Source organism: Mustela lutreola, chromosome 5 (genome assembly GCF_030435805.1).
Source record: "Mustela lutreola isolate mMusLut2 chromosome 5, mMusLut2.pri, whole genome shotgun sequence".
Lineage (NCBI taxonomy): Eukaryota > Metazoa > Chordata > Mammalia > Carnivora > Mustelidae > Mustela > Mustela lutreola.
Genome location: NC_081294.1, coordinates 68,304,733 through 68,324,738, shown reverse-complemented (window position 1 = coordinate 68,324,738; position 20,006 = coordinate 68,304,733). Strand labels below are relative to the sequence as shown.

Here is a 20,006-nt window from a genome sequence, read left to right as displayed (position 1 = left end):
GAGACTAACTCTATGGAAATTTGGAGGGTTTGATGATTAGAGGATAAATATTTTAACTACCAGAGACTTTTTGTGACTAAATTTACCAAGTGACTTCTCACAACCTAAGTGTGAACAACACCAGAAAGAAACCCAGTGGGAATAAACCCCCAGTTTCATGACAGCATCCTTTGAGTCCTGTTTACTCAGTGAAAAGTTCTACGTGTACAGTATGAATTCAGGTGCCAAGTAGTTCAAGGATTAGAGAGTGATGCGGGGAAGGTCTTTTGGGTGAAGTAACATCTGAGCAGAGATCTGAGAGTTGGCCAGAGCAAGTAGGAGGGAAAACATTCTAGGCAGAAGGAGAAACAAAGACCCTGAGAGGGGACCAGCTTAGCATGTGTAAGGAAAAGCAAGGTTAGAATGCCTGGAGTGCAGAGATTCCTGGGAAAATGATGACTGGAAAGGAACTCAGGGGCATTCCATGACAGTATCATTTATCTGATACATATTCAAAAATAAACCCTGATGAAATCCTCCTGTGGTTTTTAGACTATTTATCTTTTCTTGGACACCGGCTAGAGATTTTACAAGGGATGCTTCATGATGACCTTCTGTGCTATGTTCTTTCAACAGTCTTATTTTATCTCCATAATAATTACTCAGGAATACATGTCACTCTTACCAATGAAAAAAATATGCTTTCTCTCCCATTCTTTTTTGAAAACCATTGGCCTCCTCTAACTTTTCACCAGCATTTGACAGAGAGATGCATTTTAAAACAATTTCAAAATGTTCCTTTTTAACTCCATTAAAGATAAGCAACATCACAAGTATAATTATAAAGAGAAGCTGTAACTATGTTGAAAATCCCAAGCAGACTCCTCACTGAGCGTGGAATTGGACATGGGGCTTGATCTCATGACCCTGATATTATGACCTGAGCCAAAATCAAAAGTTGGATGCCTACATGACTGAGCCACCCAGGTGCCCCATCCCTCAGATTTTTATGGAGTCTTTAAATGTGCAAAAACATGAGTTGAAAAATAGGCAGAAAATTCAGTTTTGAATCTACTTCTAAGTTTATCAACCAGTCTAGCCAAAGTTATTGTGTCCTACTATATCTTCCTGATGATTACATGTTACAAATGTACCTATTGAAAACCTGTTACGTGTCAGCACGCAGGCACTAATGCTTCAAAAATGAAAAGAGATTTTAATTCCTATCTTCACGGTCCTTATATATTAGGGAGAAAGACAGAAAAATCAGGTATCCAGACAAATATATTTAAGGAATTAGAAATTGTGAAAAGTATCATTGAAGAAACAAACAAAGATCTGAGAGAAATAGAATGGAGATTGAGATGAGGTGGCCCACTAAGACCTCTCTAAGGAGTAAGCATCGGAGGCAAGATCCGAAGAAGGAGCCAGCCATATCAAAAAGCCTACAGGCAAGAGAAGATTGGTATATTTGGCAGAAGATGCTGTATATCAAGACTATGGCCCTGGAGGAACTCAACAGAGTTGAGTTGGGAGGAACTCAACAGATTGACTTTGTTTACAAAAATATATACCTTTTAATTATTATTTATTACAACATAAGTCTGTGTTCTATATATAGTTATGCCACAGTAAATTTTATTTTAAAAATGAAAACCAAAGGATAAATAATGTAATAGTATTCCTTCGCAAGACAGAGGCAAGGGAAGTACTAAAAGAAATGTGCTTGCTCCCAGAAGGCAGAAATCAAGCACAAAAAGGAGAGAGCAAGATAGTTTATTTTTTCCACCCCAATTTTATAAGTATTAACTTTACAAACAGTGTATAAATGTGACTTAGATTATACTATAGTTTAAAATAGAGGTTGAAATGGAGGGATAAGACTTGTTGGGAGAGGGCACTGCTGTAATTAAAGCAATTAATAATAGTGGCACTGGTTTAAAGTCTACAGTGAGGAAGACCTATCGATGAGCGAGGACAGCATGAAAGGATCGACACGGAGACTGAGGCAGTGGCAGGAGTCACAGACAAATAAGAAGAGTAGCCAAAACAGAACAGAAGCATTGGCAGGCCACGATTCATGGAGAGCTCTGAAGATCACGAGAAGACATTGAGATTTTATTGGAAATGTAACCGGAAGCAACCAATAATGGATGGCATAATCTGAAAGAAATTTCGAAGAAAGTAACTCTTGTTCTGTTTTTGGAAAACAGAGTACAGAGAGGAGAATCAGGGGGACCAGTCTGAAGTGAGCTAGAACGATTAAAGAGCAAGTCTATGGTGACTCAGGGGGACCAAAAGGGGAACACACAGTGGCTGAGCTAAGGATGTGGAGAAAAGGAAACACATTTGAGATTGATTTTAGATACTCATACAGAGGGTGACCACTCCAATTTGTTAATAGTTTACATGCTGGGACATGGAGTGACAGTAGCGCAGAGAATTCAGGATGACTTCAGGGTTTCTAGCTTAAGTACACCAGCAGGGGAGATAAAGTCTGCGACTGAGATGTAAATCAAAGGACCTTATTAGGTTTGATATATCTGTGAAATTTCTAAGTGGAGAAATCAAGTGGACAGTTGGAATATGGAGCTTAGTGCAGTTTTGAGCTGGAGACATATGTCTGGGAGCCGCCAACAAAAAGATAATCTTTCAATCCACAGGGAAGACTGATGTTATCCAGAAAGGGAGTGTAGAGAAAGAGCAAAAGAGAGGCTACAACCAAACCCAGAGGACCCTAACATTGAGAAACAGAGAAGGAATCAGCAAAGGAAGGGCCAGTGAAGTTAAAGGAAAAGTAGGATCTAGTTGATTTTTTTAAAACAAGAATTAACCCTTTCTAGAAGTGGCTTAAAAAAAACAAAAGGCAGGAATAAGCTCTCATTCAGTTCACTCCGACCAGTTCACTCCAACCCACACTGCTTGGGTTAAAAATTCACTAGTCCTAGGCAAGATGATCAAATACACGGGCTCATGCTTCTGTTGAATTCAACAGCAAAAACCAAACCGAAAAACCCTCTGCTGCCTACATCAACCAGGGTTCTCCAAAATCCTAACAAAACGTGACTTTTGTTTTGCGGCCAGTCCGAGAATTTTACGTGTTCCATTTTCTTGAGTCACAAGGAGAATTTCAGTTTCTTAACTAACCCTGCTTGCCCGATGTGCTTTTTTAACAGTTGGCTTCCAGCTCGCTGCTCGCCCCAGCACTTCGTGAGCGGGTGGGTGCCTGTTCTGCTGTACACCTCGTCCTTAAAGGGTTAGTCACTCGGTGACTCTGCAGAGCCACTCACCATGGTGATGAGCCCCTACAGCACTTATCTCATGGAATTCCAGCCCAGTTATGTGCTTCCAGTGGAAATGAATGAGACCACTGAGGAAGCTGCACAGCTGTGATGTGGGGATGTACTCCTCACTGCCAGGTCTTACTGGTGACCTCACAATTAACAGAGCCATTGCCAACCTCCTACATACCCCTAGGGAGTCTATGTGAACTCACTTCACCATGGAAACAAGATCAGTGGAGCAAACTCATCAAGGGCCATAGCACTGGTACTCGGAGACATGGAAAATGTACTGCAACTTCTTTTCCAGATTCAACTAAAGGTCAAATAACTAAAGGTCAAAATAACTAATTTACTCGACATTATTTACTGAGGGCATACTGCAGGTCAGCGGATGTGCCCAGATGCAGCAAATATAGCAGGGCACTAAATGTGTTAAAACAGCCAGTCTTAAGCATCTTTGCTAATACAGACAGTCCCCCAATTACAACGGGGTTGACATAAGAACACAACCTGGCGATGGTAAAAAGACATGCGTGTTCAGTAGAAACCATACTTCAGAATCTGGATCTGGGGGTGCCTGGGTGGCTCAGTTGATTAAGCGTCTGCCTTTGGCTCAGGTCATCATCTCAGCGTCCCGAGATCAAGTCTTCTATCAGCTTCACGCTCAGTGGAGAGCCTGTTTCTCTTTCTCCCTCTGCCCCTAAGCCCAATGGGCTCTCTCTCTCACTCGTGTCTGTCTCAAATAAATAAATAAAATCTTTAATAAAAGAATCCTAACTTTGGATCTTTTCCTGGGCTGGTGACATGCATAGAATCCTCTTTCGTGAGTCTGGGCAGCAGGTAAGCAACTGACTCTCCTCCTACAACTGACTCGCCTCCTACCCACGGAACCATTCTGTTTCTCACTTTCACTATAGTATTCAATAAATAACATAAAATAGACAATACTATATTATTTTGTGCTGGATGATTTTGCCCAACTGTAGGCTAAGGTAAGTGTTCTGAACACATTCAAGGTAGGCTAGGCTGAGGGATGGTGTTCTGTAGGTTAGGTGAAGTGAATGCATTTTTAACTTGCAGTGTTTTCAATTTGTGATGGGTTTATAGGGAGGCAAACCCATCATCAATCAAGGAAGATCTGTAAATAAGGAGTTTCCTTATTGTCGATTTTAAGTCTTCTTTCTCATTTTGCATGCACATGTGCAGAAAGTGTTATTACTTTTCCATTTAGGACCCTTGAATAATTCAAATATTCTCCCCTTATTCCCATTTTGAATGGCATTAGGTAATTTCCAAGAAATTATATTGGTGTTTTACCAACTTAGAGGGAAAAATAAATCTTGTGCCAACAAAGTTCTTCCTTACATGGCCTGTTTCTTAACTTCACGATCCCCGAATACTAATCTGTGACTAGGTAGTATTGAAAGAACACAATTGAGCTTCCTTTTTCCCCACCTTTCTCTACTCTCTCTTTTGTCCCAACAATGAGTACATGGGCTCAAAAAGCTATGGTAATATCAGGCTAACTTAAGAGGTCATACACCTGAGGAGCTGAAAAAATCTGGCAAAAACCAGGAAATCCAAAGCACTCTGCACACACCAGACCACATCAGGAATATCACATCCATGCATCACGTTGTAAAAAAGACATCATTAAACAAGAACATATCCAAACCAGAAATTAGGGGTCACTTTGTTCCAAATTCCAACCAGAGAAGAAATCATTCATCAACACCTCTGGTAAATATTTAATATTCTGCTTACGCATTTCAATCATTAAGATGGCAGTCACGGCTCTGAAGCAGTCCAGGCCTCTAATGGACAGCAGTAAGGCTCAGAAATATTTCTTAAAAAGGTCCAGAAGGCTTCTTCACTACCACGTTAAATCATGAGTCCTGACTGTACTTCCTAAGCACCTTTCCACATTTCAAATACAGGACAAATACTCTCGTGTCCTCTCTGTATGTGGCCAGTTACTGTAACCATCCCTGATAAGAAATCTGTCTTCATTCTTTTCGTTTTACTTGGATGCTTGCTAGTTTATCAACATCATTCTTACATATTACTTTCTTTGTTTTTAAGATATGGAAGTGAATGTTCAATTAAAAAATGTCTAGAACTTAAGATGAGTTGAAGTAACAGATTATAAGAAAAGTAGCACATTAAGAACCTGGTACAGACTGGTATAGGACAACAAGAGAGGAAGTACTTTTATTTATAATTATTTACCATTCTTTATTAGGAAATATTTCAAACTGTCAGAAATATACAAGACAACAGAGTGTCTAGGAATCCATTCTCAGTATTTAAGAAATGTTCACATTTATGTACTGTAGATAATTTTTTAAAAAATATAACAATCTCTTGATTCAGTTGAAATGGACCTGCACACCTTCCCAAAACCAATTCCCTTCTCTTATTGCTAAGAGACAACTACTACACTGAAGATGTATGTTTTGCACTCATGTTTTAAATTTCCACTACATATGTATTGTCTTTACAAGTACTATGATGAGCATGCTTGGACCTATCTAAAAAGATTCACTCTAGTGGCCATACTGAGTATAGACTATAGGTGGGAGAAAGGCCACATGAAGACAGGTTATCAGTGGCTCAAGTAGAAGGTAGAGCTCACGATGTTTAAATGTGCACTCCAAAGGAAAGAAAGGAATTCAGGACAACACTACAACTTTGGCCCTTGCCGAATGACCATCAGCAGGACAAAACGGAGAGGAGAATTTGGAGTTGGAGTGGAAGAAATGATGACTTCAGTTTGAAACAGGTTTGATATATCTATTAGACCTCATGTGGAAAAGTCAAATACATATCTGGACATACAAATTTGGAGCTCAACAGAGAGGTCTAAATTAGAATTACCTATTTTGGAATCCCTGGCGTTATAGTTGACATTTAAGCTATGAGACCGGGTAAGATCCCCAAATAAGAAAGCCCATGACTGAGCACTAGGTCACCCCTGTTAGGGAAGTACAGAGAAGAAGAATGGTCAATGAAGCAGCCAGAGAGGAAGCAGTCAGGGTGCAGTATGGGCTGGATGGCAAGTGATAGAGACATGTATCAAGAAGGAGGGACGGCATGGTCAGCTATTCCCATTGCTGCTGCTGGTGAAGTAAGAGAAGAATGCATCAGTAACCCCAAGTGAATACTTGTCTCTGTCAGACCCACCTCCTCCTCCATCCTTTGCAATTAACTATTCTGAAATATAGACATTTGTTTATAATTCAAATAAAACGTTAGAACAACTACCACTCAGTGCCTTCTTTCATTAATGCTAAATGTGTTATCAATTTCAATGGAAGATGGGGAAAATGTACTCTGTAAATTCTCTTAGCAATCTAGGATGAAATGACATATCTGTAGCAGAACACATGGATTTATTTGAAGGGTTAAGGACTTTCTTGTCTCGTTACCTAACGACTTTAATGCCACATGGCCAGTACTTATTCCACCTATCATAAGCTCAAAATGAATTATTTTTTATTTGGTAGACTCAACACATGAATTTTAGCACTTTGTGTACCTATCATACAATATTACACATTGATTCTTACCTTATATGGTACTTAACACAGTCCCTAGGAGGCTACCCATGCTCATTCTCTTCTCATTTCTGCTTCCTACACATTCTTCTGTAATTTTTGAAGGCTGTGTAGGAAAGTGAAGGTTATAGGAAAACAAGGAAATCAACCCATCATCTCTGCAGGTGTGTATTTTATAGTTACTTTGCTCACTTGGCCATGAGAAGTCACTATGTCATTTATTTGTACTTGAATGGGGAAGTGTCAGAGTCCTTTTGGAAATCAGATCCTAGAGGCCACTTTAGCATTAAAAATTTGAAAGGGATTTTGGTGGAAGAATGTTAGTGAGAGATCTTCATTTAACTGCTCAACCAACCAAAAGACATTTCCTGGAATGCAAGGGCTAATTAGGTTTATAGGTTTTCTTTTGGACATATTTAAACAGATTGGTGTACAAATCACCCATGGGTCTACCACTACTTATCAACCTAATTTAATATTCCTCATTTAATTAATTAAAGATATCTGGTAGGCATTTCTAAAAGTCTAGAAGATTATTTCAAGCACAGACAAAAATATTTTCCATTCCTCATTTCCATTTTGCTTAAACACATTTTAAGCCCTTATGGTGATGCCAGATAATTCTGAAGTAACTTACTGTACCTTAAAAGGTGAAGACACAGACACTGAGAGGGTAAGTTAATTGTCTAAGGTAACACAGGATGATTACAATAGGGGAACTTGGATTCAAACCCACACCAGGGCTCCTGAGTCCATACTCTTAATTTAAGGAGCCAAGAAGCTCCAGAAGTAAGCTTGTTACCTCGAGCATTCTACTTGCAATTACTAATGACTAAGGTTTTTTTTCCCTTTAAACTTCATATAATTTTAAAAATATATATATGTATTCAGTTTTAGCTGCATGTAGAAGGAGCTCTTCCTCAATGGAGTTTTTCAGTGCTTGGGGTATGTGTATAGGCTGTAGCATATGAAATTGCTTTTTATTGTATGTCAGACATTCGTATATTGACAATTTCATACAATTCAACCTATCCAGAACAAACCTTAACCATAAAGAATAAGGCAGAGGACATGGCCATGGAAAGACTAAATCCAGTATTTTGTCACATGATGTAAGCATAAGCAAGTTATATAACCTCCTTGGTTCTTACTTCTGTCATTGTTAGAGTAAAAAATGGTAAGGTGTGTTGATCCCAACTCCTGAGAAATTAAAAGTTTAACCTGTAAAAAATTCTCATCAACTGCAATGTTCAAAACAAACACTATGTACCCTTCCAAATAAGAAAGCCAAAGAGCCCCAATCACAAAAGGTGGAACTCATCAAAGCATCTGTATAACTCAGAATATGTTTCCCAGAAAATGTGAAAACAAGCGATCTCGGGAAATTATAACTGAGCTGTGCATCCATCCAGGAAACTAAGAGCCAATGGTCCTGAAAAGATTCTCATAAAAGATAAAATGGAAGCTCTGAGATCACTGAATTAAAAAAGGAAAGGTTAAGGGCCTTGTGGTTCTGTTTGAAAACTGAAGCTGCCATAGGCCAGTAGGTTTTGAAATGGGCTTCTTCATAGAGACTTCACTGAGCATCCAACCGGAGGCTACAGAGATGAGATCACAGTGGCTACCAAAAAGACCGCATAGTCTGAAAAACAAACTGAGGGTTTGGGGGGAGGGGTGATGGGGTGAGCCTGGTGGTATTAATGGGGGCAGGTATTGCTTGGAGAACTGAGTGTGGTGCATAAACAATGAATTCTGGAACACTGGGGAAAAAATTAAATTAAAAAAACAAACAACTCACAGACGACTAACACGTTCCGTATCACACAGATGAACACAAGAAAGAGAATTCAAGGGGCACTGTTTTTTTCTCATTTCTGCACATTACCTTTCTTTTTCTTCTGACCATGAGCCTGAAGATGAGAAGACCCACCAACTGATTTAATTAAGCGTATAAATCACACTTTACTTTTCATAATGGGCACTCGATACATCCTAGCCCATATAGGATAATGATGTCAGAATTACTACCTACTGACCTGGATAGTAAACCAAAACTATGAAAGAAAGCTAGATAGACCCAGTTGAGACGTTTAAAGTCTGATCTTCATAGACTACTGAGGCTTTGTAACATTTTTAAATGTATTCTATACTCTGGATTAATTTCCTTAAACACTACTCATTCGTTTAAAGAACACTCTTGCCAAATTTGGTTCACTTTTCAGCCTTAGGAGCTAGGCTGATGCTTGGCAGATAAAAATGGGTGTGAGTGTCTGTGTAAAGCTTAGCCAGGACAAAGGCAACATTAAGAGTGAAATTAAAGCAACCCTTTCCTATCTTATGGATAACAGCTTCCTGTCCATTAAATGAAATGATATATGTGAAAGCACTTTATACAACTATAAATCTCTACAGAGAGCAAACTATGCTTGTACTCTACCTTACAAAGCCCTAAGTATTTTATCTCTAGATAACTAAGATTTTCAATTCAATGCAAAAGCCTGTTATGTTTCCTGGGCTATGACTGTTAATAGGATCTCTAGCAGAAAGTAAATAAAACCAGAGGCCTAAAAATCACACCACCCACACAATACAGAGTTACAGCATTGCCTCATGCTTTCTTTGGGTCTTGCAATTTATCTGGGACTTATTATTTATTCAACTTATCCAACATGTAGACTTCAGATCCATATATGGGTATGAAACTCTTCAGGTTTGATTCAACAACTACCCAAAGAATACATATGAATTACAGTTCTCACTGACTCAGGATAAGCAAGAATAAGTTGCTTTAAAGAGTTGAAGACACATGTTTTATTGAATTACCCTCCTAATTAGTAAGAACACAGACTGCTCCTGCAAACTGAGAGTAATTATTTCAACAAACTGATATTATTCCAAAATGAGACAGTTCATCTAGAAAATGTTATGCTATTTAGATTTCACTACAGATGCCAACAGAAAGAATAAATGTATTTATTATTTACATACACAAAAAGAAGAAACACACAAAACTTTAAAATTCAGTTCTATTAATATATATGCTAATCATATTTCTCTCTCTCTCTCTCTCTCTCTCTAGATATATATATATATATAAAATGATCCATGAATAGGAATCTGACCATTTAGAACAGAAGTAAGATGTTATGCAAGATGCTAAACTGGATCTGCCCTATGTTATTATAAAACCATATATATAATTCTATTTTCTGGCTATATACGCCAAAAAATAGAAATACTCAAATTGATTTACTACAGAGTGAGATTTTTTTATTTTTGTTTTTTAAAGGGGGAGGGGCAAAGGGAGAGGGAGAGAGAGAATCACAAGTAGGCTCCACACCTAGCACAGAACTTTGACATGGGACTCGAAATCACAGCCCTGAGATCATGACCTGAGCTGATAGCAAGTCAGACGCTTAGCCAACTGAGCCACCCAGGCACCTCTACAGAGCGAGTTTTTAAGCAACTTTTTCTATAGAACTTTAAAATGGTAAGAGTTTAACTTTATGGTTGAAATGCATTATAATATATATAATAAATAACATCATATGTTGAAAATTATCATCTTACTTTTTAAGCCCTGACTCAATTTTTTCTCTATATCTTGACAGTGCCCAACTATTCCTTTGAAGAGAAGAAAATAATCTTGAAACTCTTCAGGAATTAAAATAAATACCCAGGTTGTAGAGATATCTAAGAAACAAGTTTTAGCTGCCTCAACTTTACTGTTTGATTAGTAATAATTATACTGGAACAACTATCTCATTCAAGTTTCACATGTAGTAAGCTAAATACTGTGTAGACCTACAGAGGTGAGCAGGAGATTAGAAGCAAAGAGAAAAGAAGTGATGTCTCCTCTCTTTGTCTCTCTCTCACACATACACTTATTTATTTATTTTATTTTTTAGTTAACATGGAATGTATTACTTGCTTCAGGGGTATAGGTCTGTAAATCATCAGTCTTACACAATTCACGGCATTCATCATAGCACATATCCTTCCCAGTGTCCTTCACCCAGCCACCCTATCCCTCCCCCACAAACCCTCTAGCAACCCTCAGATTTGATTCCTGAGATGAAGAGTCTCTTACAGTTTGTCCTCCTCCCAATCCCATCATTTTATTTTTTTCCACCCAACCCCCAATGACCCCCTGCCCTGACTCTAAAATTCCTCATATCAGAAAGATTGTATGATATTTGCCTTTCTCTAATTGACTTATTTCACTTAGCATAATACCCTCTAGTTCCATCCATGTCTTTGCAAATGGCAAGATTTTGTGGGTTTTGATGGCTGCATAGTATTCCATTATAATATATATATATATATACACATATGTATATATATATGTATGTATATATATATACATATGTATGTATGTATGTATGTATATATACAGGTGTCCATCGACAGACATCTAGGCTCTTTCCATAGTTTGGCTATTGTGGACATTGCTGCTATAAACATTCGGGTGCATGTGCTCCTTCGGATCACTACATTTGTATCTTTAGGGTAAATACTCAGTAGTGAGACTATTGGGTCATAGGATAGCCCTCTTTTCAACTTTTTGAGGAACCTCCATACTGTTTTCCAGAATAGCTGCACCAGCTTGCATTCCTACCAACAGTGTAGCAGAGTTCCCCTTTCTCCACATCCTTGCCTACATCTGTCCTCTCCTTAACTTGTTCATTTTAGCCATTCTGACTGGTGTGAGGTGCTATCTCACTGTGGTTTCAATTTGCTGAGTGATGGTGAGAACTTTTTCATGTGTCTATTGGCCATTACATATACACTCATTTATTGTAAATTGGCATTATATCTTCTGACCCCAAACTTCCCAAACATCCCAAACTTTTTAGTTTTAGTAGCTATTTTATGGATTCCTTAGGATTTTTCACATGTATAACCACATTGTCCGCAAATAAAAACAATTTTACCTCCTCCTGTTCTATCTACACATCTTTAATTTTTAAATTAGTTTATTTACTTTTTTTATGGTACTGGTTAAGACCTCTGGTGCAAGATTGAATAGAAGTAGTTAAAATGGATATCCTCATCTTATTACTGATAATACACACACAGTCTTCTGCTCTTAAAAATTATGTCAATCATGTGTTTTTGTTTTGTTTTGTTGATGTGCATTGACAGGTTTTGGTAGGTACAATCTTGTCTTAGTTTGCTAAGAATTTTTATCAGAAATTACTGTTAAATTCTGTCAAACTCTTTTTCTGTATTCATTGGCATTGTTGTATAGTTTCTCTCTTTCATTTGTTTCAATATAGTGAATTACACTGATAGATATTTTTAAGGTTAAGCCATCCTTGTATTCTTGTGAAACCTTCCTAGTCATGATATATTACTCTTTTTAACCTATTGCTGAATTTGGTATTTTAGTATCTATGGTCCTGTGAAACTAGACTATAGCCCCCCCCCACCCCGGCAGTATCTTTTTCTGGTTTTCATTTGTCTGTTTGTTAGAGGGAGAGAGAGATGGGGGAAGGAGTAGCAGAGGGAGAGAGAGAGAGAGAGGGAATCCTAAGTAGGCTCCACTCCCAGCACACAGCCCGATGTGTGGCTCAACTCCATAACCCTGAGATCATGACCTGAGCTGAAATCAAGAGTCAGACACCCAAGTAATTGAGCCACCCAGGTGCCCCTCTTTACCTGCTTTTGATATCAGGATAATTCTGGACTCATTTTGATATCAGGATTTGATATCCTGATATCCTGATTTGATATCAAGATAATTCTGGACTCAAAGTACTGGGAACTGTTCTGTCCCTTTCATATGATTTTAAAGAATCTGGTATTTCATCCATAGATGATTAACAAAATTCACTAATAAATACATTTGGACCTGGAATTTTCTTTGTGGGAGAAATTTTAACTACAAAATTCAACTGTACTATATTTAGAGCTTCACAGGAGTTCCATATTATTTTTGTCAGTTTATTAATATGTATCTTTCAAAGATTTGTCCCTTTCACCTAGTGTTATGAACTTCCTTGACATAAAGTTGTTCACAGTATTAACTTATTATAACTCTAATTTCGAAGAAACTGTTGTGATGTCTCCCTTTTATCCTTTTATTCTTTTTTTTTATTAAAGATTTTTAAAAATTTATTTTTTTGACAGACAGAGATCACAAGTAGGCAGAGAAGCAGGCAGAGAGGGAGGAGGAAGTAGGCTCCCTGCTGAGCAGAGAGCCTGACACGGGGCTGGATCCCAGCCAAAGGCAGAAGCTTTAACCCGCTGAGCCACCCTTTTATTCTTAATATTGATAATTTGTGTTTTCTTTTTCTTTGTTCAATCTAGCTAGAGATATAGCAATTTTATTGTACTTTCTAGAAATTTAATTTTCCTCCACTTTTTCTGCTTTAACTTCAATGATTTTTGTTCTTACCTATATTACTTCCGTCTGTGCATTTTGGGTTCAATTTTCTCTTCTTTTCCTAATTTAACATTGAACTATCTTATTCCCTAACATTAAGTTTCTAAAGTTTTATTTTCCCAGAAGTACTACTCAGCTGCATCCCATATATTTTGATATAGTGCTCTCATTTTCATTCACTTCAAAAATTTTTTAAGTTCCCTATTGAGTTCTTCTTTGATGTATGTACATTTGGTAGTATATTTATTGTTTCACTTATAATTAATACTAATTGTAATTAAATAATTTTACTTGTAATTAAATAAACACTAATTTATATTAATTTTCAGGCATTATTTTGTTGCTGATTTCCATTAATTCCACTGTTGTCAGAGAACACATTAATATGTTGTCAGCTATTTAAAATTTGTTGAGAAAAGCTGAATAGCCCCAACACATATGATCTGGAAGTGCCAGTTAAATCAAGTGGGTTGTGGTACTGTTCAGTCTTCCTATTTTTAAAAACAAATTTTTCTACAATACACAGACTGTGTACAGCAGTCAGTTGAGCATCTATTGGTTTCAGCTTGGATTGTGACCTTGGGGTCATGGGATTAAGTCCAGTGAGACGCTCTGGGCTCAGCAGGGACTCTGCTTGGGACTCTCTCTCTCCCTCTGCCCTTCCCCACATACTCCCCCCATACTCTCTGTCATAAATGCTTAAAATTTTTTTTAAAAAATTCTCTTTGTTCTACTAATTACCAAAATGCAAGTAAAGATGAGAAGAAAAAGAACAGTTTAACAATACCAGAAGTTTGTTGGTATGGGTATGGGAAAATACATAGCTGGCAAGAGGAAACAGCATTATAATCACCAGGAAGAGTAATCTGATAATATGTAATAAATATGAAGGAAGATGGTACGTCCATAGTCAACACATTACTGATATGTACCTATCTAAGAGAAACTCTCACACATGTGCACACAAAACTCACATAAAGATGATCATCATTATACTGCTTGTAACTCCAGGAGAGAAAAACTAAAGGGGAGGGGGAGATGGATGAACGTCAATCAATAGGGGGATGGATAAATAAACTCTACTGTACACAAACACACACTGCAGTTTAAAGGATAGATGAGATGTGCTCACTTCAGCAGCATGTAGACTAAAACTGGAATGATACAGAGAACACTGGCAAGGCTCCTGTACAGGGAGAAAAAGCAAATTCATGGAGCATTCCATATTTTTAAAAAATTAAATTAAAACAATACAAAAATGCAATATGAATTTTTAAAAGCCAAGTTCTAGAAAGATGTGTACAGTATGATTCCATTTGTGCAAATGTTTAAAATACAAAACAACACTGTTACAGATTTTTATGGATGCATACCTATTTAATATAATTATTAAGGCATGGATGGAAAATATGTATACAAATTTGAGAACAGTGGTTACATCTGGGGACTCAAGAAAATAAGATAGTTGTGGAAGAGCACCACAAGGGCTTCAATACCATGTGAAAATCTCAAAATAAAAATCTTAAGCAAAAAATGCTAAAATGTTAACGTTCATGAACCTGGGTGTTAGCTCTATTTAATCTCTGTGCTTTTCTGTACACTTGAATAGTTTTATAATTAGAGATTTAGATGCAGCTTTGAATGACTAAAAGATTAATAGAAAAATAGGCAATGCTTATGTGCATGTAATTCACAGAAGAAAGGTGAGTTAGGGAAAGAAACATTAAAAATTTGTAAAATATGGTTTAATACAAAAGGAACATTAGTATTCACTATGGACAAAGATATGAAGAAAAGGGCAATCTTAGGTGCAACAGATGAGAGTGTAGACAGGTCTAGCATTTTTGGAAGGTGATTTGGCAGATGTATCAAATTTTCAGTATGAGGTGCCTGGGTGGCTCAGTCATTAAGCATCTGCCTTCGGCTCAGGTCATGATCTCAGGATCCTGGGATGGAGGCCCACAGCGGCCTCCATGCTTGGCAGGAAGCCGCCTTCTCCTCTCCTGCTCCTCCCATTGTATTCCCTCTCTGTGTGTGTCTCCCTCTGTCAAATAAATAAATAAAATCTTAAAAAAAAAAAATCAGTATGGTAAGGCCTGTGTTGCCTCCCCCTTCAAAGATAACATTTCCAGGAATATCCCTGGTAGTTACACTCATATAGGTGTACAAAGATCTATGTAACTGATTGTGGTATTGCAAAATTAGTGTTATTTGTGGTAGTGTAAAAATGGCACCAACCTAAAGCCTGGAAACATGGGACACTTTATTAATGGCCACTACCAGGGAGAATTGAGGCAAGATGCACCCACAATGTAGTCGATGCAAAGATCATGCCAGAGAACTGTGTTGTGCATGTGCCAAGCTTCATGTAGCAGACTTACTACCATGTACCATACCAGGCTCTTCTCTCCAACAGTGATTCTCAGTGGGTCTATTTGTATCCCCTACTACAGGGATGAGGTGCAGAATCTGGCAACGTCTAGACACATTTTTGGCTGCCCTGATGGGGTATCTAGTGGGTAGAGACCAAAGATGCTATTAAACATTCGACAAATGCACAAAACAGTCCCCCACAACAATTACCCTACCCTAAAGGTCATTAGTGGCAAGGTTGAAAAATCCTGATCTGGTAGTAATTTATTTGCATTATTTCTCTAATCTCAACTACAACCATATGAAATAGGAAATATTTTTCCCTGTTTTAAATATCAAGAAGAATATCAGGGAGATTAAATATCTTACCGAAAGTAACAGAATATTTAGACGGCAGAGCTGCTTGCTCTTAACTAAGAAGTTACATTAGCATTTTAAGTAAATTATTGTGGTCTCATATTATAGAATATTATATGATTCTTTAAAAATTTACATAAATGGCATAAAATGATCTTGAGGCTACAAACTTATAGAAGATATATGTAATGTATATAGCTAATAAAATAGTAGTATTCTAAATGAATAAAGATCTGCCATTCACTTAAAAGTTACAGAAGACACATAATATATAATCCCATTTATATTATATAAGCAAAGTTAAGTATATGAAAATACCAGAAATATTATTTACCTCTGACCCTATCTATATACCCAAAGAAAATCCTAAGAATGGAATTTTCCTGAAAAGCTAATGATTTCAAAAAATTCATTTGAAAAATCTCAACATAAAAGTAATGTATAAAAATTTGCCATGATACAAAGCAAATGGTGATGGTGTGATCTCCAGAAATGTAAATAAGAGGCTCATGATCAGCAGGAGAGGATTGTGTAGACGGTAATGGACAGTTAACAGCAATGTCAAGGAACATCGTCAATAACAGTTCTTGGTTCTCATAAGTTCTACTGCAATGTAAACAAGTGTTTAGAGTAGCACTTAACTGAAATTTTGCAAATCTATGTATAATATGATGGAAAATTTTTTTGGATCATTGTGTTCTCTGGGAATTAAGAAACCTAGTAGTTCTCTTAATTTGGAACAATAAAGGTAACAAAAAGTATCTTCCATTACATGTATATGGTACAGAAAAATGAAAATGGTGAGGGGATAATTCAACTTGATGGCAAGTTGATAATTCAACTTGATGGCGTCTGGATGACTGAAGGCTCCTTAAATTGACAGAATTCATGAGGTGAGCCATTTTTGTCTGCAAAGAGTTTTTAACTACAAATTCAGTTTCTCAATAGAAATAATGCTGTTCCAGAGCAGCTGGTTGGCTCAGTCAGTTAAGCGTTTGACTCAATTTCAGCTCAGGTCATGATCATAAGATTCTGAGATGGAAGCCCGTGTCAGGCTCTGTGCTTGGCAGGGAGTCTACATCAGATTCTTTCCCTCTGCCCCTCCAAACCTTGCTCAAGCCCTGCCTCCATCCCTGCCTCTCTCAAATAAATAAATATTTTTTAAAAGAGAGAGAGAAGGAGAAAGAAAGAATGCTGTTCAGATTTACTGATTTTTCTTCAGGGAGCTTGGGTGTTTTATGACATTATTTGTCCATTTCGTCTAAGTCACTGAATTTCTTGTCACAAAGTTGTTAATTATAGTCCCTTGTTATCCCTTTATGCCTATTGCATTTGTAATGATGTCCTCCCTCTATTTACATTGAGCATTTGTGTTTTTTGCCATTTTTTTCTTAAAAATCGTTTATCGATTATTTTTATTTTTTAACGCACCAAGTTTTTAGCTCTTCAGCAAATTCTAGCCTCCTCAGCTCCTCTCATATCCCACCCCCGTCTTTTTAATTCAGTAAAAACCCCAGGATCGAGTTTTGCTCCTTCAGTGCCACAGCCTCCCTCAGGCTGTAAACTGGGACATATGCATGGATTCTTCATGGGTGTCTTTTCTCTCAGAAATGACTGCCATGTGCTACCGTTTGCCTGATGCCTGAAAAAACCACCGTTAATTCACGTAGTTTGCTTGATATTCTAGCTCCTGTTTCATCATGGCTCGAAGTCAAAGTTCTAGGAGTTCCAATAAAACTTTTTTTTTTTTTTTTTTAACTTAGATTAGGTTTGTTGTCTCACATTCAGTCAGGACCATGTCCTTTCTTTCTTTTCTTTCTTTCTGTTTTTTTAAATTTTATTCACTTATTTGATAGAGAGACAGTGAGAGAGGGAACACAAACAAGGGGAGTGTAAGAGGGAGAAACAGGCTCTCGACGGAGCAGGGAGCCCAATGCAAGGCTCAATCCCAGGACCCGTGACCTGAGCCAAAGGCAGGCGCTTAATGGTTGAGCCACCCAGGTGTCCCTAAAATTTTTTATTCTACTTGGAAACTTTTCAAACCAAATATTCCATGAAAATGTCATGATATTAAACACAAAACAACAGAGATGATGACACTCAGGTTTAGAAGAGCCTAGAGTTCACCTTCTACTCTTAACCCTCCCCTTCATTCTCTCTCACTCCAAAATCTGAAACATGGCAACTTCTGAAAGAACACTTCAGAACTTCATAGTCCTGCAGAACTCAATCCTCAAATCACTTCCATAAAGGGTATTAACTTTCAAACCAGGCACACCTGGATTTGATTCCAAGCTTACTTCCTTGGAGACCTCAAGCAAATTCCTCAACTTCCTGATCAACAAAATGGGTATAAGGATACCTTCCTCACAGGATTACGATAAAAACTACTCAGGTAACTCTTAAAAACCACTAGGTACAATGTCCCAAACTGAACTGACTCATAAATTATTCTGTTTGTAGCTATTGTCACAGTCATGGCTGACTGTCATAAGAGAGATAAAGAATTCTATGCATTCCAAAGAACAAAACCAAGATTAATTCCAAGATCCCAGGATTTTCCAAAAGCATTTTCTAACAATGAAACCGGCAAGTGACATTAATAAATTCTTTGGTTTCAGAAGTGTTTATGGTATTGGACTCTGACAGGCATATTTTAAAGAAAACCCCTCTACTGTGTGCTAATTTATTGCTTTAAACTTTTGAGAATACTAATACAAGACAGCAACTAGAAGGAGTAAGGAAAGATAGTTAAAATTAAAATTAAGTAATTAAAATTAAAATTAAAATTCAGTAATTTCTGGGAGCTTAAGAGGCTCAGTCAGTTAAGCGTCTGACTCTTGATTTCAGCTCAGGTCAGGATCTCAGGGTTGTGAGATGGAGCCTGCTTAAGATCCTTTCTCTCTTCCTCCCCCTTACCCCTCCCCCCAACCCTCTCTGGGCCTCTCAAAAAAACTAGTAACTTCTATTATGTCAAATTCTTTTCTTGTATCTACTCCATGTCAATTTCCACCCTATACCTTGGATCAAAGAATTAAAATGATGTGAATGTTATACATCTCTGATAAATAAAACTGAAGTAACAAAAGATTTTCACCATGTACACACGTATGCTCACACACGCACTCACACATACACATAGACACAGAACACACACACACACACACACACGGGTGTGACTTTGAATTTTACCTCCTAGCATTACCAGCTGCTTGATATGGGTGATTTACTCAATATCGATGAGCTTCAGCATCTCATCTATAAAATCAAGCAAGAGTGTGTATCTTAGTGGGTTTCTCTGAAAATCAGCCATGCTGTATGGCAGTGTGAGTCTGAGTGTGTGTACGGTGTATCTTGGTGCTCAGTAAATACAGGTATTATATACTGAGCCTAGAGTCTTTCTTTTTAAAAATTGATGCAAATAGGATTCTATTTGCCAATTCTTATTGATCTGAAAAAGAAAAAGGTACAGGCGTCACCTGCTTCCTGCCCTTGTAGGTATAATTAATAGAAAAGTCCAATAGCTCTATTTCTTGCAGGCATGTCTCTTGTATGCCACTGCCAGGTTATGGAAAGCTACTCACACCTATGTATTTGTTGGAGCAGGTCACTTATTTTCTAAAAACGTGTAGACATACCACAATCAAAAGATTTTGTCAATGCAGCTTATAAACTATAAAGTACCTTAAAGACCTGTTATTACCACAATTATAACAATTGATAGCATTATGGAGGTCCTTCATTATCTTCTTTGGCACTTACATTGTATTTTTTTAAGTCTCCAAGACTAATTTATTGGAATCCATTTCAGAATTACAGGAATGGGAAGGAATATAAGCACTGAACAGAACTGAGTGTATATCTTCTAGAGGAATGGGTAATGGAAAGAAATGAGAGAAGGATTAAGTAGACAGTTGATTACGCAGTTCCAATATCGAGTCTGATGTATTCTCTTACAAGTCTATGGTGAGTTATTAATAGGTTCAGAACACGTAAGACCATGTGACCAAGCACCCCAAAATTGGACACTGTGCACTTGTGGAGTTTCCACAGCCAAAGCAAGAGCAG

The 20,006-nt window shown here is 37.5% G+C and overlaps 1 protein-coding gene and 1 non-coding gene across 2 annotated transcripts in view; one reads left to right on the top strand and one right to left on the bottom strand.

The window, feature by feature from the left end:
• The window catches only part of ADAMTS19 (ADAM metallopeptidase with thrombospondin type 1 motif 19), a 248,373-nt gene that overhangs the window by 212,980 nt on the left and 15,387 nt on the right, over positions 1–20,006 (bottom strand). The window lies entirely within an intron of this gene.
• On the top strand, positions 14,333–14,439 carry LOC131832875 (U6 spliceosomal RNA). Its single transcript, XR_009354228.1, has one exon. It is a non-coding gene; the product is annotated as a U6 spliceosomal RNA (small nuclear RNA).